Source organism: Balaenoptera borealis (genome assembly GCF_965194805.1).
Source record: "Balaenoptera borealis genome assembly, chromosome: 16".
In the NCBI taxonomy this organism is placed as follows: Eukaryota; Metazoa; Chordata; class Mammalia; order Artiodactyla; family Balaenopteridae; genus Balaenoptera; species Balaenoptera borealis.
Genome location: NC_138872.1, coordinates 61,906,840 through 61,934,071, shown reverse-complemented (window position 1 = coordinate 61,934,071; position 27,232 = coordinate 61,906,840). Strand labels below are relative to the sequence as shown.

The window sequence follows — 27,232 nt, the reverse complement described above, 5'->3', positions numbered from 1 at the left end:
ATCCCTTAGACATCCAATTCTCCAAAGAGGTCCTGTTATGCACTCTTCACAGTCTCACCCCCTTCTTATGTGGTCCCGTTGCACTTTTACTTGCCTCTATCACAGCATTTATGACACTAAGAAAATGGATATAAGGCTATGAATTTTAACTGTTGTCTCAACTTCTCTGAGCCTCAATATCCTCATTTACCTTGGGGAGGAAACAATTTAAATCAAGATCTTTAAAGAACCATATTGTATAAAATTAGAAAAATTTAGCAAAAAGAAAAATAATTAAAATTACACACATGCATAGAGTAAGGAGAAGAAAGGAAATAATGAGGATCAGAGCAGAAAACCAAATTTTTAAAGAGAGAAACAAAGGAAACACAAGCTGGTTCTTTGAGAAGGTAAATAAATTTGATAAACCTCCAAATGGACTAATCAGGAACAAAGAAAGACACAAATTACAAACCAATATAAGGAATGACAGAGGTGATATTACTATACACCCTACAGATATGAAAAAGATAATAAGGGACTGTAATGAAAAACTTTATGGCAATAAATTCAACAACTTAGATGAAATGGACAAAATCTTTGAAAAATACAAAATACTGGGACTTCCCTGGTGGCACAGTGGTTAAGAATCCACCTGCCAATGCAGGGGACACGGGTTCGAGCCCTGGTCCGGGAAGATCCCACATGCCGCGGAGCAACTAAGCTTGTGCGCCACAACTACTGAGCCTGTACTCTAGAACCTGCGAGCCGCAACTACTGAGCCCACGAGCCACAACTACTGAAGCCCACGTGCCCTAGAGCCCATACTCTGCAACAAGAGAAGCCACCGCAATGAGAAGCCAGCGCACCGCAATGAAGAGTAGCCCCCACTCGCTGCAACAGAGAAAGCCCACATGCGGCAATGAAGACCCAACGCAGCCAAAAATAAATGAATTTATTAAAAAAAAAAGAAAAATACAAAATACTGAAACCCACTCAAAAAGAAATAGATAACCTGAATAGCCCTAGACCTATTTTTTTTTTTGCCCTACATCTATCTTAAAAATTGAATTTGTAGTTTAAAAATCCTCCCGCAAAGAAAACTCTGGATCCAGATGGCCTTGTTAGTGAATTCTAACAAACATTTAAAGAAAAAAATATTACCAATTCTTTCAGAAAATTGAACAGGAAGAAATATTCCCAATTTATTCTATGAAGCCAGCATTAACCAGATACTGAAGTTAGGCAGACATTACAAGAAGCTATTATGTCCCTCATGAACACAGATGCAAAAATTTCAAACAAAATTTTAGCAAATCAAACCCAACAATATATAAAAAGGATAATATATCATGACCAAGTGGGGTTTATCCCAGGAATGCAAGGCTGGTTTACCATTTGAAATATATTCAATGTACTTTACCATACTAACAAACAAACAAAAACTATACAATTATCCCAATAAATGCAAAAACATATCTAGCAAAATCCATTCCTGAAAAAGCTCTTAGCAAACTAAATATAGGAGAGAATTTCCTCAATCTGATAAAGGGAATCCACAAAAAAAATCTACAGCTAACATCACACTTAATGGTGAACGACTGAATGATTTCCCTCTAAGATGAGGAATGACATAATTATTTACATAGAAAATGCAACAGACTCTACAAAAAAGCTACTGGAATAAGTGAGTTTAGCAAAGTTGGAGGATATAAGGTCTATATACAAAACTGAATTGTATTTCTATAAATTGTATTGTACTTCTGAATTGCAATGAACAATTTTTTATTGAAATTTAAAAAAATACCACTGATAATAAGGCCAAAAAATATGAAACAGGCTAAATCTGGCAAAAGATGTGCAGGATCTGTACTTTAAAACATTGCTGAGAGAAATTAAAAACATAAATAAAGGAGAGAAATAACATGCTCATGGGTTGGAAGACTCAACACTGTTTTAAGAAGTCAATTCTCTCCAAATTGACATATAGATTCAATATAATCCCCAACAAAATCTCAGCAGGCTGTTTTGTATAAATTGATAAGCTGATTCTAAACTTCATATGGATATGTGAAGGACCTGGAATAGCCAAAACAACTGAAAAAAAAAAGAACAAAGTTGGAGGACTAACACTACCAAATTTTAAGACTTAGTATAATATAAGGCTACAGTAGTGATTAAGACAGTGTGATAGTAGCATAAAGACAGACAAACAATGAATGGAACAAAACAGACTCCAAAATAGACCCACAAGTGATTTTTGACTAAGGTGCAAAGGCAATTCAGTGAAGAGAGAATGGTCTTTTCAACAAACGGTGCTGGAAAACTAGATATCCATATGCAAAAAATATGAACTCTGATCACACCATGTATCATATGCAAAAATCAAGTCAGAATGGATCATATGCCTACATGTAAAGCCTCAAACTGTGAAACTTCTACAAGAAAACAGGAGATAATCTCTATGATCTAGGATTAGGTAAAGATTTCTTAAACATGATACCAAAAGCATAACCCTTAAAAGGACAAATTGATAAACTGAACATCAAACTTAAGAATTTCTGCTCTTTGAAAGACACTGTTAAGAGAATTAAAAGTCAAGTCGGTTTGGGAGAAAATATTTGCAGATCATTTATCTGATAAAGAATCTATATCCAGAATATATAAAGAACTCTCAGAACTCAATAATAAGAAAACAAAAGATACAATAAATACATGGATAACAGATCTGATATTTCACAGAGAAATGGCAAATAAGCACATGAAAATTTGCTCAACACATTAGTTGTTAGGAAAATGCAAATTAAAAGCACAATGAGATGATACCAAGACACACTTATTAGAATGGCTAGAATTAAAAAGACTGACCATACCAACTGCTGACAGAGATGTGGAGCAACTGGAACTCTCATACACCGTTGGTGAGAAATGTAAGAGGACACAACAACTTGAAAAATAATTTGGCAGTTTTTAAAAAGTTAAACATACACCTACCATACGATCCAGCCATCCCACTCCTAGGTATCTGCCTAAGAGAGAAGAAAGCATATGTCCATACAAAGACTTGTATATAAACTTTCAGATCAGTGTTAAAATAGTCAGTACTGGAAACACCCAAATGGCCATCAACAATGAACAGATATATACACAAATTGTGGAATACCCATATTTCTCAGGAATAAAAAGGGAAAAACTATTGATACACTCAACAACATGGATGAATCTCAAAATAGTTATGCTGAGTGAAAGAAGCCAGGCAAAAAAGAGTACAGAGTACATGAATCCACTTATATAAAACCCTAGAGCAGGCAAACTAATCTAAGCAACAGAAAGTAGATCAGTGGCTGCATGGAGGTGGGGGCAGAGAGGCGTGAGGGTAGGATTACCAAGGGGTACAAAGAAACTTTTGCAGGTGATGTATATTTTCATTACCCTTACTGTGGTGATGGTTTCAAGGGTGTATATGTGTGTCAGAATAGATTAAATTGTACACTTTAAACACATGCCATTTATTGCAGGTCAATTATGCCTCAATAAAGCTGGGGGAAAAATAACTGCTTATATTTTACAATATCCATTTTAAACTGTCCTTTTTTCATTAGCACACTGAAAATCTTTCACTGTAGCGAAGCAATTGAGATAACTGCGTCAAACACCTTTTCTTTTGACCTTTACTTTATATAAACACAACTGTAAAAGTAAATTACTATTGGATGGAAAAGTGAACAGACTGGTCTCCCTGGATTACACAGCAGTCTGTTTATTGGCTTCAAACAAAGCCCGAATGTTTAGCTAAATTACCAGTATTGAATGCTTGGTCACTTAATTCTAAAAATATTATAACCACAACCCACCCTAGAGCAATTCATTAATTCAAATAAACATTTATTGCACATGTACTCTGTCTGGCATTGCTGTACATGGTAGATTTCAGGCAGCACGGTCAGTACCAAATTACAAAGCCATTCTGCATCTAGCCTGGGAATATTCTGTAAGGTTTTAGTCATTGCATTTAAATAATACAACTAAAGAATATCAATGGAAATAGGATGACTCTTCTAATACGGTCAAAGTTAAAATAATAAATGCCAGTGATAAGATGATTAAAGAATTGTACGCTGACAGCTTAAAATTACAAAACAAAGGTATATCTTGAAACCTAAGTGAATTCAGGACAAATACTAAAAAAAGTACTTCCATACACAGCCAGAGTGGAGCTTGTCATCTTCAAGAGCTCCTGCCAGCTTGGAAGTATAAAAAGATGTGAAAAACAGGTAGACAGACCCATAATTAATTAATTAATTAATTAATTAACTAACTAACTAACTATATATAACAACTAGGCAACTTTAAGTAAATTTCCTGTTAGTAGCAGAGATGACATTCTACCACAGCACATTCTCTATTGTTTAGAGTTTAGAGAATTCCATGCCTATTGGACCAAGGATGGTAATTACATCTGATGGAAGATATAAGCTTATTTAATCATCATAAATAAAACTCAGTAAGTCCACGTCTCTTGCCACTAATATATAGGAAAATTTTAGTTTATCAAGGGTATCCATTTGAAAACCTATACCGTCTTTTTTCCCCTCCAGTGGTACTTCTCTTTTAGGATTTTTTAATAAAAGAATCCAATGAACTCATGCAATGGACAAAAAAATCAATAATTATCCCTTGTTAGAGAAAACTGTTGATGCATTGTGCTTCAGATTCCCTTAGACATTGTTATTCCTTTCCTAAAACTTTCAGGCTGCCTTTGAACTATCATGTTTTCTGTTCTCAAAGGAACAATTTTACCAAACGATAAGCTTTTAGTGAATTTTGACTGACACAATGATTCCCTGTCACATGTTCTAAACACATCATACCCAAATTCATACCCACATTAAACACTGCTAATCTCCTAAATATTCGGTAACCACGGCATTCCAGACCACAGGTTCTGTGAGCATAGTTTGTGAATATTCTCATTCCCATAGAGAAGCAATAACCATTAAAACAAAAGATGAAAAACAAACCAGAGTATTCAGTCATTTTAACTTCTGGTTTTTGTTTTACAGATTTGTAAAAATGAAAATGATTTTGTTTTAGGTAAAATGGTAGGAAATATGTCCAAAAAGTAGAGACATTCAACAGCTGTTAACATAAACTTCCCATTATGGAACTTTTCCATCTCTCCTCCAATATTTACTTTAATTAAAATGGTGAAATGACACCTGTTGCAGTTGGAGTTCCACTCAAGCTGAGAACCAAATCTGTGTTTCTTCACAACACCTCCACTGTCCATTACTGCCCTGTTACAGTCCCTTTTGGAGGAAAGTATTGTTCCGTCACCTAACATCTACCGACAATTTATAACGTGCCAGGCACTGTGCTAACCACTTCAGAGGCAGCATTTCCACGAGCCCACACAACAATTCTGTGATGGAGCATTTCACAGCTTGGTAGAGTGTTAATGACCTGAAGAACCTGCCCAAGGTCACAGAGCTATTTCCCTTGACAAACAGCACAGATGAAATCCTGAACTCCTCGGCAGTGAGTCTCCCAAGCCAGGCCCCAAGCGGGAGCACACCTGTCTGAGAGCGTGGACTGCTGGAACCGTGAGCACTTGGTGTTTGTTTTTTCTCAGTGTGGTTATTATTCTCTCATTCACTTTAATCGGACTGTAAGTTTTAACACGGAAGAGAAACAACGTCGTGACAGGACTACGTGTATGTGACAATTTCTCTCCCACGCTTTGTTATCGTAATCTTGTCGTCAGGCAAGGTCTCTTTTCTAAGACGACAAGACTGCCGTAGAGCTATGGGGTAGAGTAGCTAGAAGTGTGATTATTACTTCTGACCACGTGTAAAGTGGTGCTGAACATTTAAAACAACTCTGATTTAAAAGCGTATCCGTGTTTTTCATATAAGTAAATAATACAGCATAAAGTTATAAATAGGATACAGGAAGGAGTACTTTATCCTTCATTCCTCCCCAGGCTTGACCTTTGATTCACGACAGCCTGAACAGCGCTTGCAAGTGGTGCTCCTGGAGCCCCTTTGGGGCACCAGTCCAGCCTTCCGCTGCCCTCTGAAGACGAGCTGTTCTCTGTACGAGAGTCTCATGGACAACATGCTTGTAAAGAAGTTTACAAACCACGCGCTTCCACCCTTACAGCATTTCTGCACACTGTTTGGCTATCTCTGAGACGAAGAATATAACTGACTTAAATCCAAGCGTTACGAACACAGGAGCAAGAACTGGTTGAAGACCTTCTGCATTCTCTGTCTAATAAGAAAGACTATTCAGTGAGAGCATAATCAAGATCTGTCACTACTTAAACTACAGAAACCACAGCTGAAGTACATTAGAAATGTCTGTTTACATACAGAATACGTATTTATTACTTAGAATCACTTACCAGATTCTTTACAACTGCTAGGCAACACGTTAGCCTAAATTCCACACACACTTAATCAGAGGTGCGTTTCAATTGTACATACTTTCCATAACTCAGACAAATTTTTCCCTAATTAGACTAAATCTGAGTAGCAATAAAATATTCGGATTCCAACCCCCCCGTAATTTAATGCTCCTTTTTGAACTGTATTTATCAGTCATCAAAAAATCCAAAAATTAATGGAAGGAAATAGTACATATGTGAAAGCGATCTTGTTGTTTTAGGTGGTGCAGTAGAAGAGTGACCCTGACAAACCCCGAGCCCAGCTGCATAAAGGATTCAGGCCTCTTTCTTCAGGGCCGCTGTTCACCAACATCTGTAAGGGCCGCTGACTCCTTCTCTGACAGCTAGGCTGTGAACTTTTCTAGTTTGAATGATGTTACCTCTGAAGAATTAATTAGTAAACAATGAAGCTAAGTACCTCTTAATAAAAATCATTTCAGAATACAGAATAAGCTAAACTCTATCTGAGGCATATTAACTATTTTTTTCCCAGGAGCTGATAAGGGGTACCTCCAAAAATCAACATTCTTTAATTTCAGCTCTGTAACTGATTTCAACAGGGATACAGTTTGCTGGGGTCTGGGGTCTCAGCACAGAGATTTTTCCGTGTATTATTTCACTAATTTATGCAGGAGTCAAATCCATAATTTTGATCATTAAAATCTGAAATGTATTCTCTTTCCCAGTCTTTGAGCAGTTTTGGTAAAATTCAGAATGCACAAAGTCTTAGTCTATTAGATATGTGTTGAAACTCCATTTGAAAGAATAAGCATTAATCTATAAACCAAAAGAAAATTATCTGTGTTATATTTTAAATATATACCTTACAGTAATTTAAAAAGCTGGGATACTATAATCTACTCAATTTGAGTTTTTAGAAATGCTCCTTTAGATTAACTTGCTAAAAGACACTTGCCTGCATTGGGAGTCAGGCAAATTTAGTGAAAGTTCTTCGGTGAAAATTTAAATAAATAAATAAATATGGCTCACCCCTACTGCAGGGGGGAAAGAAAGGAATCTACGCAGTAAACAAAGACACTTAAAATATACGCAATTTACTAGAATATCTTGTCATATGGCAAGGTAGTAGGACAAGAGTGTTTAGCCCACAAAAGTAATACAATTGTATTTACACCTTAAAATGAAAACAAAAAGCACAAAAACCAAAAAACCATCGTTCCCAAGTGTCAACATAATATTACTACTTTAGATAAACAAGGCCCTATTTTTCTAATATTTAAATAATAAAAATTATGCCATATCCAAGCTACCAGTGATTTGGATTTCTTGAATATAGAGGGAAGACAAAGCTGGAAGCACACTCACCTCAAAATTAAAGGGTAAAAAACCAAAGTCAAATTCCATTTCTACACTAGTGTTCCAACGGCTATTAAGAGATAGGAATCAGGAGTCAGATTTCAAGATGCCAAGATCTGAAATCTGCAATTCATCTTATTTTTATATAAAAGATGAAACTAAATTAACATCTGCTATTCAGAATACAAAATGTAAGTCTTGACGTGAACTGAGTTCTTACTTTTAAGGTGAACTTCCAGTCTTTTCCATTCACAAATAGGACTTGATTTATTAAGTTCCCTGCTTTGTATCTCCAGAGTTGATCAAAGCACATTTTCTTAGTACAATCTGTATTGTTCCAAGTGTTTTATAAACATCTTTTGTGAGAGTTTACAGGAGTGATCTGAAATCATATCCAAGGTTTCATCCTATGAGTCAGTTATTCTTAAAAGGAAATAGAATCTGTCTTTATCATCTTTATTTCCCTATCTATCACAAATCTAATTCTAATCACAAAATTTTAAAAAATAATTAGCAGACCTGTCAGTAGATAATTACTGACATTAAATACTCGGCAGGACAAAGAAAAAAAAAAAAAAAGGAAAAGGCATAAGTTCATTACCTGGACATGAAAATTACAGGTCTGTACAATATCTGAGCTTTTATAACAGTCCTTTAGCCACTAGGTAAGCTTGTCCACTATGTAGCCCTGTACTGATAACTCCCAAATCCATATTTCCTGTCCTCACCTGAGATCCAGACTGTCCGTCCAGCTGCCTGCTGAACCTGTTCTCCTGAATTCATTCACAAAGATATTTACTGAACACCTATTATGTGCCAAGTATAGCATGCTGGGCTCTGAAGGTTCAGAGCGAAGAAAACAAGACAGTCCCTGTCTTCAAGGGGCTTCCAACTGTGAAGAAAGCCAGACCAGTCTAATAATCATAAAAATATGTAACATACAAACTGTGATTAGTTCTATGTTCCAGTCTAAGTTGGTCTAAAACTGAACTCAGTTTACCCACTGCACTCCGGTCTGCCTGCTCCCTGAACTCATTCTCGGATGGAAATGTGCCATCACAGGTTACCAAAGTCACAAATGTGGGAGGCATGCTTGGCCCTCCCTTCCTCCTCAGATCTTCTTAATCTCAGTATTTCCAGAGTAGATGTACATGGTTGGCTCTGCCCAGAACAACCTTCTTCCACTTCTTCTGGGAACTCCCAATGAGATGGTGGTAGACAGCTTCCAAAGATCCCAGTGCCAGGTGAAAGCACAAAACCCAAGGCCAAGAGAGCCCCTGGGATTTTAAAAACTAAAGTTGTGAAAGAGGAGCTCTTGCCTCCTCTTGGTTGGAGAGTATGACAATGGCCCCTGCCATATGCAGACGCCCGAGGGAGCAGAGATGGGAGAAAGAATCTCTGTGTTGATGAGACACTCAGTTCCAATCCACAGGGTCTCTGGGTTTTCCTGGTTTCTGCAGCATTTCATACCTTTTACAACCTTCTCCAGGAACCTTCCAATTAATCCCTCTTTTAACTTGATAGTTTGAGGAGGGTTTCTGTTACTTGTAGCCAGGATTCTTGACTAATAGCTCCTAAACACTTCCAGCCTGTGTCTTATCCAACTCTGCCACGAATACCTTAGTTCAGGTCCTCATCACCTCTTACTGGACTAGTTCAACAGCCTAATGGGTCTCCTGTCCCCAGTCCTGCCCTTGCATCTAGCATCCATAATACAGCAGCCAGAGGGACCACATCACTCTCCCCCTGCTGGAGAGTGGCTCCAGCATCAATACGGGCAAAATCTAACTTCCTTAACAGGACACACCCAGCTCTCTACAGTCAATCTTCCTCTCCAGGCAAGCAACATTTCATGCTCTGACTATATGGAAATACTTGGGCTATGGCTTAGACACACACACACACACACACACACACACACCACACACACACACACACACATCAATGCTGAACTGATTGGTAAGCAGGATATTTTCCTTTCTGAAAACGTGGAAAACCTGAAGAAATTAAAGAAAAGTGGTTTTCTTTAGGCTCACTTCTAGGCATCAAAGTCATCACACCTATGCCTACATTTGCCTACATTTTATTACACTAAGAATGCTAAATACAGCTACTATAAGATATCTGGTCCCAGACATATTGTATACACAGTAGCAAGAAACTGAAGGAGAGAATCAATGACTCTAACTAAAAGTTCTGATTGTTACCCACCTTTGTGAATTGAGCACAACACTTTGAATATACTAAAATCCACTGAGTGGTATGCTTTAAATGGGTGAACTTCATGGTATGTGAATTATATCTCAAGAGAGCTGCTGTAAGTGTTCACTCTTCAGTGAGGCATTCTCACCCAGATACAGGAGACTACTCCTTCCTGCCTTCTGTGGACGTCCACTGTCCTCTGTGGATGCTTCTAGCTTGGCATGTGAGCTCTTGTTCACATGAGGATAGGGCCATGTCTCACTCACCTCTGGATCCCCAAGCCCAATCAAGTGCTCAGTACATACAAAACACTTAAAAATGTTCACAGAATGACGCATGAATTCTGAGCTAGGCAGAACACTGAAAGACATTTTTCTAATTTAGAAAAAGGCACATTCGGTATTAGGTTAGGAAACTTGGTCTTCTCACTTTGAATTAGATGAGAATATTTGAAAAACACGAAAGATATTTAAAACCTCTAACCCACGGTATAGTTAACAGCTGACCATTTAATTTTGCACCAGTTTTTAAAATGAGAGATGTGTAGAAATAAGGTGTGATTTTTTTAACTTACAGAAAATTTCAAACAGAGACAAGACTACATAAGCAACCAAAGAGAAATAGATAAGCTGGTGTTCATGAAAATTAAAAACTTCTTCAAAGAACATTAAAAAAAAAGTGAAAAGACAATTCACAGAATGGGAGGAAATTTTTACAATTCATGTATCTGATAAGGACATATGCGGTGGGAAGGGTGCATCTAGAATATACAAGGAAATCCTATAACTCAACAATAAAAAGACAACCCAATTTTAAAAGCGGGAAAAGAATCTGAATAGGTATTTCTCTAAAAAAGATACACAATTGGACAAGAAGCACATGAAAAGATGTCGACCTCATCAGCCATCAGGGAAACGCAAATCAAAGCTACGAGACGCCACTTCACACCCGCCGGAATGGCTACTATGAAAAACAAAACAAAACAAAAAACAACAAGTGCTGGCAAGGATGTGAAGAAACTGGAATCCTCTAACATTGCTGATCAGAACGTAAAATAGTACAGCCGCTTTGGAAAACAGTTTGGCAGTCCCTCAAAAAGTTAAATATAGAATTACCATGAGACCCAGCAATCCTACTCCTAGGTATAAATCCATGAGAAACGACAGCAGATGTCCACCCAAAAAACTTGTACACGAATGTTCACAGCAGCATTATTCATAATAGCCGAAACATGGAAACCACCTAAGTGGCCATCAAGGGATGAATAAACAAAATGTATATATCCGTGCCATAGAGTATTATTTAGCAACAAAAAAGAATGAGTTCTGATACATGCTACAACACAGATGAACCTCAAAAACATGCTAAGTGAAAGAAGCCAGACACAAAAGGTCACACATATTTTATGATTCCATTTATATGACATACTCTAAATAAGCAAATCCACAGACACAGAAAGTAGAACGGTGGCTGCCACGGGCTAACGAGAGGGAAGAATGGAAAGTGACTGCTACTGGGCCTGGGTTTCTTTTTGGGGTGATGAAAGTGTTCTGGAATTAGACAGTGGGAATCCGTGCACAACTCTGTGAATATACTAAAATCCACCGAATTCTATGCTTTAAACGGGTGAACTTTATGGTATGTGAATTACATCTCAATAGAGCTGTTACAAAAAAAAAATTACTGCACAAAATCATATAGTGACACCTTGTGTAGGGGTCTGATTGAATCACTTTGTCTGCTACAGGATAACCTGTCATAAAAAAAACCAAAAAAACACACAATCTGTTCAAATGAGGAAATGATTTATTTTCCTACCACCAAATCCCTACAATGACCAACCATAATATCAAATCCAAAGTAAAAAGAGGAAAGAATGAAAGAGCACACTGCAATTCTCTGGCAGGTATGAAATGGAATTAACCAAAGACTGCACAAAGAAAAATGTTTATCAGAACCACTCACTTCCCTTTGATTACACAGATTTAAACAAGTCCAAGTCCTTTTTAACTCATGAGAAAATGTGCCAGCTTCTTTATTAGCACAGAGCAAGGAAAAACAAGCATTCTCTCCTATAACAAAATTAACATCCCACAGAAGGTCTGTTTGTACTTGGCCGTCATGAACCTTTCATCTCAGAGCACTGCTAAATTAAACAAGCCTATGTTGTATTGAACACAATGAGCCAGATACCCTGGCAGGCTCCTAAACTTTACCAGTTAATGTTGAAGAACATTAGAAATAAAAAGGACGGTAAGAATGATGGTGATGGTGGTAATAAAGCAGCTGTGTCTTCATTCCACGCAACGTTTCACTAATCTACAATAATGGAAACATTCTAACAACTGTGAGACCCTTTTCTCTGTTGGTGTACACAAGAAGAGCCAGAGAGATCTGGATTCAAGTCATTGCTTTGTTTTTGTTTTTTGTTTTAAGCACACTAGCCGAGTGCCCAAGGACAAATCTCATAACCAAGGCCTTCTATTCTCTAAAACTGGAGTGACTGTATCTAGCCTCAGAGAGTCATTAGAGAACAAAACGAGAGAACACACACAAGAGGTAGAGCCCAATGCTCTATGTGTACATCCCCACCATAAAAATCCTCACTGCTCTCAACTCTTCAATGCAAATACTGATTCTGGAGCTTGTATCACAGTGTAAGTAATTGACATCAACCTTTCTTTTCTACCCCAAGGACATCTAAGCAACTGAAATATCCTATGAAAATTCCATATTGAATAAATTATTCCCCCTCCCATATAACTGAAAGTAAGAAAGCCATCCATAAAGTCTGTTTTAAATGTATTAAATCAGGGCATGACACAAAGCATTCATTCACCTAAGAGGTATTTAAAAGCAATGAACTGAGAGAGACACACCAAGAGAAACACTTACTATGAGAGACAAATGCCTATTTTCCAGTGCAATAATTGGTAACCTTTCCATAAAGATTGATGCAATCTGATTATAATTCCCAAGTGTCAGTAATCAGTTCTTAAGGTAAAAGAAAAAGGAAGTGGGATGGTTTCAAGTGCTCCAGAAAAGATGTAGGAGGATATCCCTTCCCACTGACAGCAATTAACGTTTGAGTGATGGCTGCTAGAACATTCAGACTGAAAAACTTTGTTACATTAGAATAGACTGAAATCTACTTAAAACAAAACTTACTGGGTTTAGCAGACACAAACATAACCCTCACCATGAACTAGGTGTCCTCTCTGAACAAACTGGAACGAAGGTAAAGCTTGTATGGACTTCCCATATTTGTCATCACAGTGCTAGGATATGCCATCCTCCCATGCTGGAAGTCTACTTAAAGAGAGCATCTAGACTCTGCAGCGGTAGACGGTCAGACTCCCTCCGCCCAGCTCCAGACAATGTTCCATCACACCACAACACCAGGAAAAGTTTCTAGGGTTAGCAAGGAGGGAAATGTCTCAAGGGCAATGGGACATTCGGAGGCTGGAGACAGCTATTCCTGGAGAGTTTCACTAAGCACCACGTTCATTATGGAACTTGTGGCCCAAAGCTATTGTTCTCTACCCCTCTTTCCAAAACTCTCCCCTTAAGACTCAGAGTTTAATAAAACCTCTCTGGGGGGCTTCCCTGGTGGCACAGTGGTTAAGAATCCACCTGTCAATGCAGGGGACGCGGGTTCAAGCCCTGGTCCGGGAAGATCCCACATGCCGCAGAGCAACTAAGCCCGTGCGCCACAACTACTGAGCCCACGTGCCATAACTACTGAAGCCCGTGCGCCTAGAGCCCGTGCTCCACAACAAAAGAAGCCACCTCAACGAGAAGCCTGTGCACCGCCACGAAGAGCAGCCCCCGCTCACCGCAACTAGAGAGAGCCCACGCCCAGCAATGAAGACCCAATGCAGCCAAAAATAAAATATAAATAAAATAAATAAAAAATAAAACATTGATCTCACAAGTGAAAAATAATACAGTCCTTTAAAAAAAACAAAAAAACAAAACAAAAAAAACCCCAAAACAAACAACAACAACAAAAACCTCTGTGAGAGACCAACTCATTACAGATACTACAGGAGTAAGGCCAGAGTGCTGGCTTTGCTAGGGAGCTGTTATCCATATCGCATATAAGCACTTAACAAGTTTTTTGCCCTCCTACTGCAGTTCAGTACTCTCACCCTGACCATGAAACAGTTTCATCTAAATATTCTACCACCACAAATCCTGTATATGAAGACAGAACTTCTCCTCTTTCTAACTTTCCAATCAAATAACCACTTACACTGCCAGTCTAAGCTTTAAGCTTTATGCCTAAAATAGGAAGAAACTTGCAAATGCACAGAATCCAACCCATTAAATACTTAAGAATGTCTTGAAATCTGTTTAAATACAGTATAAAAATTTTTACAAATGCAGCTAAAAGGAGAAATAAATGATAAAGTCTTAAGTTTAATTAAGACTCCAGTTTTACTACTACTAGTAATGTCTCACTTTCCAGGAGTATTTTTAGAATTGGGGTTTTAAAGCATGCAATTAAAGAAATTAACTCATCAGTGAAATGAAAGCTACGATATAAGCAAATCCCTATACCACTGCAAAAAAGAGATATAAGAACCCAGAACTTTGGTTATTTTAGAAAACGAATACAGGATCATACCGTTAGCCACAATATGATATCAGAGGGTAAAGTCCAGGAAATCTAATTAATTTAGACCCTACTAATGAAGACTCAATAATTTCCTTTCAAGTCTGCCTAGATTTAACTTTAGACTATTTATTAAGGAAGGAGTTGCTAAGAAAATTAAAGTACAAATAAAAATTGCTAGGGGATTATTTAATAAGTTAAATTTTTTTACATGCAATAACTGCTGCTAAAATACTGATTAAAACTAGCACAAGCATTCTTTAGAATCCCATACTCCAGTGGAAACAAAATGTATGAAACAAGAGTCCTCAACATTGCTTTAATCTATTAGATAATTGTTCCATTCTCTCTGTTTATTTTGGCTGTGAAAAGCTGGTTATGAGTCAGAAAAGCTTAATAGGCAGGATACTTAACAAAGATTTACACATTCTTCTTAATGGCTAGCAATCTATTTATCTACTTTTATTTTTAATAAATGCTGAACCCCAATTAAAATATAACTCAATTTCTCTCCATTATAACTTAAAATATATTTGGGGGCATTTACTTTATCCTTGTCTTCAAATAACATAACTGAAAGATATTCCCATGTCTGTAATATGAAACACAAATGGGTTCTTTAATAAGATCTAGTACCTGACCTACTTCACTTACTTTGCCTTTAACAGCAACAACAAAAAACAGACAAAAAAGCAGATTTAAAACACAGTAGTATATGTGATTCTGCAAAGAAACGGGACAGAATCCAAATCAACAGTCCAAACAAAACATCACAAAATGTTACAGTAGCAAGTGTCACTACAATTATGCATGTCTAGATTCAGATGCATTTAAAAATCACAGATGCTAGTTTTATTATCCAAGAAATTAAATTTCTTAATTAAAATTTAAGGCACTTCTCATTTACATCTTAATTCTAACTTAACAATGATGATATTCACCAATCATTAATTCCTTCAAAAATGACCTAAGTGTCTGCCATGTACATGCCAGATATCACATTAGTTGCTGGATGTAAGATGGTGAATAAAACACACTTGGTCCCAGCCTCAACAATGTTAACTTGGAGTGAAAAGTAAAGCACCCACATGAAAGGCATTCTATAAGATGCATTTTATGTCAAGGAAAAAGAGATGAATTTTAACTGGCTTTTTATTAAGTCAAAGAACAAACAGTAGGTCAATAACACAGTTGGTATCTGTTTCATGTGAGACCTTCCTTAGGTAACCCTTATTTGATTGAAATAAAATCTAAAACAAACATAAAATTAGATCTCACATACATATCAGAAACTGGCAAAATCCTTTGGACAGATGAGACTCAACATCAATATTCATAGGTTTACACGTGAATACATATTCACATAACTCAGTAATATTCTGTTATCACGCAGATTTGTAAATCACATTCTGTATGCTATTCTACAATTGGTATCCATTTTTGAAAGATGTTAAGAAGTTAGTTTTTAAAGCTTCTTTAAGCTCCACTGTAAGTGAAGAAAAAACAAAGGTATTACTCTCTATAAAGGAAAACTTTCAGTATCCAAGACAATTAGTTAGTTGCCAATAATTTTAAAATATTTATAATGAGTTAATCAGGGCAATAGACCTAAACACAAAGAACTCAACATATTTTAACATTTTCATCACATTTAAAGTCCAAGAGAGTGTCTCAATTACACATGAGAATCACAGGTATGTTCTCGATGAGGAAATTCTTTATGCAAGACTATCAAATGAAAGAGGTCTTTAAAACATAAAAGGTTTACTCCAGTCAAAAACCCTGCTATCTCAAAAAAGATACTGGGGCTTCCCTGGTGATGCAGTGGTTAAGAATCCACCTGCCAATGCAGGGGACACGGGTTCGATCCCTGGTCTGGGAAGATCTCACATGCCACGGAACAACTAAGCCCGTGCGCCACAACTACTGAGCCCGCATGCCACAACTACTGAAGCCCGCATGCCCAGAGCCCATGCTCTGCAACAAGAAAAGCCACCACAATGAGAAGCCCGGGCATCGCAATGAAGAGTAGCCCCTGATCGCTGCAACTAGAGAAAGCCCGTGCGCAGCAACGAAGACCCAATGCAGCCAAAAATAAATAAAGGAATAAAATTAAAAAGAAAAAAAGATACCATTTTTTTCTCCTATTGGACTGGCAAGGATTAAAAAGATGAACAAAACTCAGTGTGGGTAGTTATACTTCTAAGAAGATAAATGAACATGTATACAATGATATAAGTACAGGGTTAATCAACACACTATTATCCACTAGAAACAATCTAAATGGTCATCAAAGGAATGATTCAATAAAGTATGGTGCCTCTAAAACAATGGAATAGTACATGGTCAGTAAAATGATCATTTATGATTATGCATGTCTTTTACAATTCATGTGTAGAGATATATAAAAATATTGTTGCATTTAAAAATGACCAGGGGCTTCCCTGGTGGCGCAGTGGTTGAGAATCTGCCTGCTAATGCAGGGGACACAGGTTCGAGCCCTGGTCTGGGAGGATCCCACATGCCGCGGAGAGACTGGGCCCGTGGGCCACAACTGCTGAGCCTGCGCGTCTGGAGCCTGTGCTCCACAACAAGAGAGGCCACGATAGTGAGAGGCCCGCGCACCATGATGAAGAGTGGCCCCCACTTGCCGCAACTGGAGAAAGCCCTCGCACAGAAGCAAAGACCCAACACAGCAATCAATCAATCAATCAATAAATAAATAAATAAATGACCACCATATAGAGTGTAAACCAATTCATTTAAAGATTTGTATATAAATACTTCTATATTCATAGATAAGTTTCTAAAAGGATTTTCACCAAAATATTAATATTAATGGCAGCCATTTCTGGGTGGCAGGAATTAGGTGTCATTGAGGGAGGTTTTTTCTCACTATTATAATAAGAAAATAAACAACACATTTTCGTTTAAGAAAATGAAGTGTTGCAATCTCACCAAGTGGCTTCAAATCCCTTCAACTCCCTACTTTAAAATCAAAGTTTTCACGGAATGTTGCAAGTGTATATAATCACCAAACAGCTTATGGATTTCCACCTGTGGGACCTCCTTCTCAGCACCACGCTTTAAAACAATGAGATGATGGAAATTTAAAGATTCAAGTCAAAGAAGTAAGGAAGCCAAATGACCTTATTCAAACAGCCCACATTTCCTGGCATCTACCTTAAGAACCTCAGGTTTTATGAACTTAAACACTCCTAAAACAATCTCCCTCTTACATCTTAAGAAAGCAGGCTATGGAGAGGAATTTTTAAAAAATAAGAGACATTTCCTTTAAAAAAATTAAATCATAAAAAACTTACCTCAGTAAAAATATTTAATTATTTTCCTGTCTTACATTCTCTTTCTTAGCACCTTTACTGTGAACCTAGGGGGGAAAAAAGTTAAAATTACTTTTAATTGAACATCTACTCATGCCAGGCAGGGTGGTCAGAGAAAGCCTCCTGGAGAACATGAAGTCTGAGAGGAATCGGAAAGAATAAAATACAAGTTACTAAAATGGCATGACTGGGAAGGAAAATGAGCAGGTGCAAGTGGAGTAAATAACTTTTCCTAAATGGTTGGAGGACCTACACATGACTGTATTCAACCTTGCAGCAGGTGAAAAGCTGGGTTGCTAGACTCAGAACACCTGCATCTGAGTCTCAGCTCTACCACTTCCTAGCTTGTCTGATCTTGAGCAAGTCCATAAACCCATGTGCTTCGGTTTCCCCACGTGCATAATAACAGGATCCAACTCACAGGACTGCTGAGGGTTATGTGAGATAATCCACATCAGGGACTTTAAAACAGTTCCTGTAACATAATAAATGTTCAATGAACATCAATTTTCGCTTTTATTATTACATGTTCTTACATAAAATAAATCCATTTGCCTCTCACCACCTCCACCACCACCATTATTATTACTGTTACTATTATTATTGAGAAATGGCATAAGCCTTATCTTCAAGGGGTTTACAATGTACTGGGTGACAGATGAATTACCCAGACACATAATATGAGGCAAAAGAAAGATCAAAGTTAATTATTCATTTACTTATTTTAAAATATCTGAGTGTCTGTTCTTTGCCAGGTATTTTGCATTCTTTGGTGGACATGAGGGACATAGTTTCCCTCCTCACAGTTTCCAGTCTATCAAGGCCCAGCTATAGAACCGACAAGCTACACGTGGAGACAGATCGTGTTTTTTACTGGGTGCAGGGCAGCACATATCTGAACTGGTAGAATTAGGCAGCAGAACATTCTGGGTGGAAGGGATGGCGTTAGAGGAAACACGGGGCCTTTGGGGAAAGCTAAGCAGCCTCTGGTCAGGGTGCATCGGAGAGGGCAAGCAGCAGCAAGGCTAGAAAGGCAGGCAGGAGGGGCCTCAAACACGGGGCTGGCTGAGTTGGTTCTCTTCTCAGTATACTGATTATCCTGCTCGGAATGAATCACAACTTACTTTTAACTTCAAGTCTAGCATCGTTTTATTATTTTTCTTCTTTTCTTTTTTTCTCTTTTAAAGGGGAGAGGGGAAAGAGGAAGAAGAAAAAGAGCACAGCAACCTCAACCCATGTTGCCGCTGGCAGTGATGGTGGTGGAAGTGGCACTAAGTGATGAGTCCCAAGCTCTATTTAATTCTCCCAACATTCTTACCAAGCCAGAAATGTTCCTTTTACTGATTAGGAAACTGAGGCTCAGAGTAGTCAAATAGATCCCCAGATGTCCACAGAGCTCATAAATGCAGCCACAGAATTTAACTGTAAGCCTGACTCCCAAGGCTTTCTTTTCTCTTAGGCAAAAACGTATAAAGGATTCTGCAGAATTTAACGTCTGTTAAAAACTACTTAAAACTTCAGGGTATACAAACTTCTGTACTTACACAGAAATAGACAGCCTTCATACAAACAATCAAAACCACTTAGAAAAGATAAAGGAAGAGAAGATCTCACAAAAACAATATATATATATACACACATGTATATGTATATATATACACACACACACAATAAATTTAATAAGAAATGGGCAAAACCTATATGAGAAAAACTTGAAAATGCTCCAGAAGGATTCAGGAGTAAAACCAAACAAATGAAAAAATACACAATGTTCTTGGATAGGAAAATTCAATATCCGAAAGATATCAATTCTCCCTATGTTTATAAATTTAACACGATCTCAATTTGCTTTTTTTTTTCTGGAACTGACAAATGATTCTAAAGTTCACATGGAAAAATAAACAAGCAAGAATTGCCAGGAAAACGAAGGGCAACAGGCGAAACTAGTTTTACAAGGCATTAAGACATTTTATAAAACCAATAATGTGTACTTGTGCAGGAATAGAAAGACTTAATGGAATAGAACAGAAAGTCCAGAGATGCACCCCAATACATCTGGAAATTCAGAATATAATGAAGGTGTATTGTATTCTGAAACAAATGGGTAAAGATAACTGGTAGCCATATGGAAAAAATTGAATCTATATATCACTCCTGAACACCAGAATAAATTCTAAATGGATAAAAAGTTTAAGTGTAAAAATGAAACCATAAAAGAAAAAAACACTGAAAGAAAAAAAATGGGCCAAATCCAAATTCTTGGAGGCCTTTCCGTGACTCAAAATCCAGACACCATAAAATATTAACTACTTAAAATTTAAAGAAAAAACTTTAAAGCCTTCTCTATACCAAAATACATGACAGTAAATTTTTTTAAAATGACAAGCTTGAGGAAATTGCAACTCACATCACAAAGGGCTAATCTCTCTAATTTATAAATTCCTAGAAACTGATAAGAAGCGATCCAAAAGAAAAACGCGCAAAGGGCATGAACAGATAGTTCATAAAAAAGGAAAGAGAAACAGCCTTTAAGCATATGAAAAGATGCTCAGCCTCATTCATAATCAAAGTAATGCACATTAAAACCACGAGTAACTTTTCACCTATCAGACTGATACAAATCCAAAGGTTGGTAAACACTCTATTGGGAGAGGCTATGGAGACAGGTACTCTAAAGCATTACTTGCAGGAGTTCAAAATTGTACAACCCTGAAAGAGGGCAGCATTTATCAAAATTATAAATGCATTGCTCACTGACCCAGCAATCCCACTTCTGGAAAGATATCCCACAGATACACCTCACATATACGAAGTGATATGTGCACAAGGTTATTCACCACAGGCTGTGACTGCAAGAGACTGGAAAACACTCAAGTATCCATCAATGGGGGCTACTTCAATAAACTCTGGCACAGGCCACACAATGGTATATTCTGCATCTGTTAAATAAATGTTTTCTATATACTAATGTAGAAAGATACTAAAGGTATACTAACCGAAAAAAAAAAAACCAGGGTCAGAATAATTTACATTTTATATAAAAAGGAGGGGATATATAGAGTATACTGGTATCTGCTTGTATCTACACAAAGAAACCGTAGACATCTATAGGAAACAAATAGAAAAAATTATCTGTGGCCGAAGGGAGCATATTAGAGCAAGAGAGAGTTGGAAATTAGACTCCTCAAAATACGCCATTTTAGTTTTTGAACCACAGGAACATTTTATATACATAAAAAGAGTTTTAAAGTGTTAAAAGTATAACTCACAGGACGAAGAGAAAGAGAACTACTTATCACCTAGAGTCAAAATCCAACATGCATTAAAAGAGAATTTTTTTCCTAAATAGGAGTTTGGGATTAACAGATACACACTACTATATATAAAAAAGATAAACAACAAGGACCTACTGTATAGCACAGGGAACCATATTCAATACCTTGTATAACCTATAATGGAAAAGAATCCGAAAAAGAATATATATATGTGTGTATATATGTATGTATGTATAACTGAATTACTTTGCTGCGCACCTGAAAGTAACACAACACTGTAAATCAACTATACTTCAACTAAAAAAGTAATAGTAAATAAATAAAAATAAAAGAATTTTTCTCTGAAATTAGATATTAACAAGCAAGATTAGTGTGGCCATCACAAAATCATACAAGACAATCTGATTTTTTTTCTTTAATCAAGCTAAAGCACATGATGATAATAATCTATAAAAGTGCTATTTGGGGGGCAAGGAATCAGAAGAGAGAATAGGAAAGTGCAACAAGGACGCTTTAGCCTAATGGTTCTCAAAGTATGGTCCCTGGATCAGCATTACCTGAGAACCTGTTAAATGCAAATTCTCAAGCCCCAGCCCAGACCTACTGAACCAGAAACTCCGGGAGTGGTAGGGAGCAATTCTGGTAATACATACTCAAGGTTGAGAGCCAGTGATCTGGTCCAATGCTTCTTACACATCCTCATGCATCACCTGGAGGAGGATATTGTTAAAAAGCAGATTCTGGTTCAGTAAGTCTGGGGTGAGTCCCTGAGTCAGCATTTCAAACAAGCTCCAGGAAGCTGCTGATGTGCTGCAGGTTCGGGGAGTGCACTTGAGAAGAAAAGCTCAAATCCACCTGGGGAAGAAGGTATGCAAACAGTCTTCACGTGGCTGAGTTTCCTATGAAATTTGCCCTCAGTAGCAGAGCCCATACACAGATTTCTAGGCTGGGAGACATCATGTAGCCTCCCATATAAATTCTGTCTTTAACATGGAATAAATACACTTTCAAGCATATGTCTTATTAAAATAACAGTGAATTGTTGAAATTCAATTTAAGGATGTCTCATTTGAGACAACTTTCATTTATAAGTGGACCTATGAACCTTCCAGAAAGGGGAAAAAAAACCCAAGAAGGCATATTCATACATCTGCCTGGTGATACTGTCTGATTAACTTTATTTCAAACACATTAACCATACCATCTGCTCTCCATGAAAAATCACCAGTTTGTTTCCTTCTAAACATTTTGAAAATGGTTCTTATATTTACAAACACTGATTCTCCATTTGTTTTACATGGGGGGAAAATCTTTAAAGGCATCTTCCAAGTAAAGAATTCTAGTTGAGATGGAAGGACCTGGAACTGTTATGTATCTTTATTTTGCAAGTCATCCTTTGTATAAAGTTTTTGGTGTTAAACATTAATCAATGTGCTGAAATTTCTACATATCCCTATCTTACTGCATCTATCGATAAGATGCCATCATTTCCAGACACACTATTATTTTATGTACCACTAAGAAAGAACAAAAGTTGCCAATTAAACCATGACTTGTCAATTTTAAGATACTAGTCCATCTCAGGTATGCATCTTAAAAAAAAATCAATGAAATAGCTTAATTATAAATCTCAGAGATATGCATATAATAAATTATGCATTTTCATCCACAGAGGCATGGATTTTTGTCCATACAACAATTTGTCCCACGCCTAAACACTGGAACGGTTTCAACTTCCACGCAATATTATTTGGTTCATTTTTGTACATATGAGTATTTTTTTAAAAGGTAGTGATTAAAAAAGAGTGACCTCTTTTTACCCTGGAACATGATACTGCTCGCACAAAGTAATACAAATTAATCACTCAATTTGGATAATTTTCCAATCTAAAAGTATTCAATGTAGCTATCTCTAGGCTATTTATTTATTTTCCCCCACAATAAGTGTTTAATGAGTTAGTAAATAATGTCCACCTGAAAAGGCCCCCACCCCAATTAAAGGCCAACTGCAGTAACACTTCAGGGTTGAAACCCTGCTTCCTTCCTGCTAGGAGGTGCCATGTCATTTATTGAAACAAAACAAAAACAAAACAAAACAGGGCAAACACATTTCTTAATAAGTGCAGTTTGTTAAAGTCCTGTTAAAACATATGGGTCAAGGGAAAGTAAAAATAATCAGAGGATCACTGTAGGAAAAACCTTTAGGTCTGGCACCTGGGAGACCTCTGGAGAGGAGGCAGTGGGAGAAACTTCATGTTCTGAAAGGAAGGAGGCCCCCAACTCCCTTCTTCCCTCTCACCCGATTAATCCCACCAGAAACTACCAAGCCCCGATAAAAGGTTTCAAGTTCAACAGCCATACTCTCTCCAAATACAAAAAGCAGGTACAAAATATATCCTTCTTTTCTGACAAAAGCCTTTACTTACATGCTTGTTTCCACAGCACCTTTCAAAAGTAACAAGCAATGAACAATAAACAAACATCTTATAGCAAAGAAGCAATTTATCTATCCAAGGAAAAGGAAAAATAAACTTCCTTTGTAGATTTAACAAAAGTTGAAGAAATTCATCATGTTACACTGTAGCTATATAATAGTCGGAGATGAACTTTCTTAACTCAATTTGCATTTTCCCCATAGCAGCAAGACTAATAGAGTTTCAAATGAAAAGAATTTCTAATGAATCATATTAGGAGGACTGAGGACAATGTGATTATAGGTCATTTTAGTTTTCACCCTTGTACAATATGCATTGACCAAATTCTCTCATATGGATATTAGTAAGTAGAAAGAAAGAACAGGGAAAAACTGTTCCCAATAAAAACTGTTTGAGTGTCAGTTAAATTCGGCCCCCCTCCCTGTTATAACTGACTAGACAACGACGACTATAGAGTGGATCTCAAGGGAGCTAGTACGGTCCTCTAAGAGACATGTTTAGTTGACAAGTGACTGGGGCACACCACTGGCATTTAGTGTCTGGAAGCCAGGATGCTTGAACTTCTCACAATGCATGGGACAGATCTACATAATGAAGATTTATCCTGGTCCTGAGAATCTTTTCAATGACCAGCCAGATTTATCACCATAACTGGCATTACTTTAGAACACAATACTGAACAGTTTTTACAAGAAACTATGGAAAAACCCCAGTAATTCAGGGGAAGGTAGCTAACGTGAGAGAAGTTGAGATTGAATAATAACTCGTGTCTGAAAATTAGTGACCATTTCCTCACACCATGCATTAACTCAACATATAATTGCAGTGTCACAATACTGAGCATACCTACACTACTAAGTAACGTACTGGCACCGAATCAAAAACAAAGCAAAACAAACAAACAAACAAAAACCCTTCAATCTAGCTAATATTTTATTCATTATTATCAGTGATAAGCGGTAGGAATCCAGCATGGTGCCTCGAAGCAGCAGTACCTCCAAGCTTGTGGCACAAAAACTGCCCTACAATGTCGTTTGAAAATGTGGCGTGCATGGAGGGGTTATATTAATATTATTTGCATGTTGATTGAGAGAGTCTGTACTTTATCTTGGCATGTTATTCCTAATTCAACCTGGACTCGTTTCTCTCTTCATTATCATAAAAAGTTTATCCCAACACTTAGGCGTCCCCTACCCCTGTGTCTATCTCTCTGATCTTTCCTCTTCTTGTATGAGATAGCTCCTGATATTTTTACCTCTCTTCAAGCCAAGCTTATTCACTAGAAGCAGGTACAGCACAGCAGTATGTGCTAGATGTGATGTGGCAATGCATGTCATATATTGTTCTCCTTTTACTTCTCCCTTACATTTAAATCGGAGCATCACACTGATTTTCAATTATGTATGTAGGTAGGTTACATTACTGACGAAGTTCATTTCAGAGCTGTAATGGGGGCTTTACAAACTCTTGCTGCAAAGGGGAGGAGCCTTGGTCTGACAAAGTTGAGCACCACTGCTCCAAAGAATGGAATCACGTGCTTAACCAAAAACAAACTTGAAAAGTTTCCTTTGCTTAAAGCAAGCCCTGGGCTCCAATATTCCACTTCCATTCGATCTGACGCCCTACCCCCGGCACACACCGCTGCTTTTAAGCCCACTTCTGCCCTCACACAGGGCCAAACAAAAGTTATTGACCATTTCGGGAGCAGGGACCCTTTTGGGAAATCGACAAAAGCCAAGGACTCTCACTCAATAAACTCATATGCCATGCTGCATTCAAGTAGGGGGCGGGGGGTCCCCAGACACACCCTCTGCAGCCCAATCGGGACCGGAGGAGTAGAACTCGAGCCCTAAAACCCAGCGAGTGGGGGTGGGGAGAAGGATGGGAGGCAAGTACGGGGCGGGGCGCTGGACTCGCTGTGCCTGGGCTTAAACCCCGATTCCACCGTGTCCCAGCAGCGTGACCCTGGGCAGGGCGCTTCACCTCTCCGTGCAGCCCAGCAGTGGAACCGCGTAAGCGCGGGCAGACGGTTAAGGCTCAATAAATGGTGTTGCCGCGGGCAGCAGCGCCGCGTCCACGGCACCAACCCGCCGCCGGGGGAAACTGAGGCGCGCCTCGCGGTCGCACCCGCGTGCGGGGACTGGCTGCGAGGGGACTGGCCCTGCGGTCCCGCGGCCCTGGCCCGGCAGCCCCGCCCCGCCCGCGCGGGTCCCGGGACGGCGCGGACCCGGCGGCTCCGCTGCAGACGCAGGGCCGGCTGGGGAGGCCGCCCAGGACGCGGGCCGCCCGCCCGGCCGGCTCCCCCGTCCGGCCCTCGGTCTCCGCCGCTCTCACCCGCTCCTCAGCCCCAACGGCAGCCGCCGCAGCCGCTGCCGCCTCCCGCAGCTCACCTCCCGGACCGCCGCCGCCGCCGCTACAGCCGCCGCGTGATCTCGCGAGACTTCGCTCCTCTCCGCGCTTCCCCGCCCCCTCCGCGGCGCGCGCGGACCCCGGCCTGTAGGCGCGCTCCCAAAGAGCCGACCCCTCGCCCTGGGGTTAGGTCTAGCCGGGCTCGCGACCCCGCGTCCCGGTCTCTGCATCCGTTCCGCCCACCTCCGCTCCGTGAAGGTGAAGGGTTAAAAGCCAGGTGCGGGACGGCAGCCTCCCTCTCACCTGGCTGACCGGGTGCGCGTGCGCATGCGCGCGCCCGGGGCCCCGGACCTTGGAGACTTTGCAAAGGCTTTGACCACCGTGACAACAATAATCCTAGCAGCCAGTCTTGGAATGCTTCCTGGGTGCCGAGTACTTTTACAACTCCTCCTGGGTCCTCACAAGAGCCCCCAGGAAGTGGGTATTACCATCCTATCCGTTCCAGAGAGGATAAAATGGAGGCTTGGCCAGGTTAACAACTGCTACCTCTAGGTCACACAGCTAGGAGTGGGCATCCGGGGTTGTCTGACGCTCAAGCCAAAGCCCAGTTTTCCCGCCTCCATGACAATCCCCAGACCCTGTCCCTGTTCCTTCCGCTGAGGGCGCTAAATCTCAGCCCTTTTTTACTTCCCTCCCAAGGTTCACCAAGGTGAGAGGAGGCGCTCCTAGGAGGGCAGTTGCTACCGTCCCTCTGGTTTTATGGAGCTGCTGTCAGGAAAATCCTTCCCCCCATTACACGAACTTCCTAAACCTCCCTGTGCCAGTCCCTGTACAGGGCACTGAAAACTATTTATATTCGATTGTCTCCTCTTTAGACTGGTGGCGTTTTGACGGTAGAGAGCACAGTAGAATGGGACACAGGACACAGAACCAGAATGTACATGGATGTCAGGGGGTGCAGAGAAAGGTGTGACTTCTTCCTAGGGGTAAAATCTTAACCTTATACATATAATTGTTTCTAAAAAAGAGGGGCTAACATTTATTGAGGGCATTTCAAGGTCACTACCAATATTCTTCCAAGTCAAGTCATAGGAAAATGGAGACTCAGAGAGATGAAGAAATTGGCCTAAGGCTCCACAGTAAGACAGGGTGTGAACCTGGGTCTGAATCCAGAACCCAGTACTGCCTTGCACTAAAGTCCCATGAGCTAGCATGTCTGGGCCAACAAGTTGCTGTAAAATCAAAAGCCTTGGAGGTTCTAGCTATTC

General features: G+C 39.1%; 1 protein-coding gene across 1 annotated transcript in view; it reads right to left on the bottom strand.

The window, feature by feature from the left end:
- The window catches only part of MRTFB (myocardin related transcription factor B), a 202,916-nt gene extending 176,893 nt beyond the window's left edge, over positions 1–26,023 (bottom strand). Inside the window, 1 exon segment of the mRNA XM_082359257.1 lies at positions 25,950–26,023. The gene's annotated coding sequence lies outside the window, so the exon portion shown is untranslated.
- Positions 26,024–27,232: the final 1,209 nt, after the last annotated feature.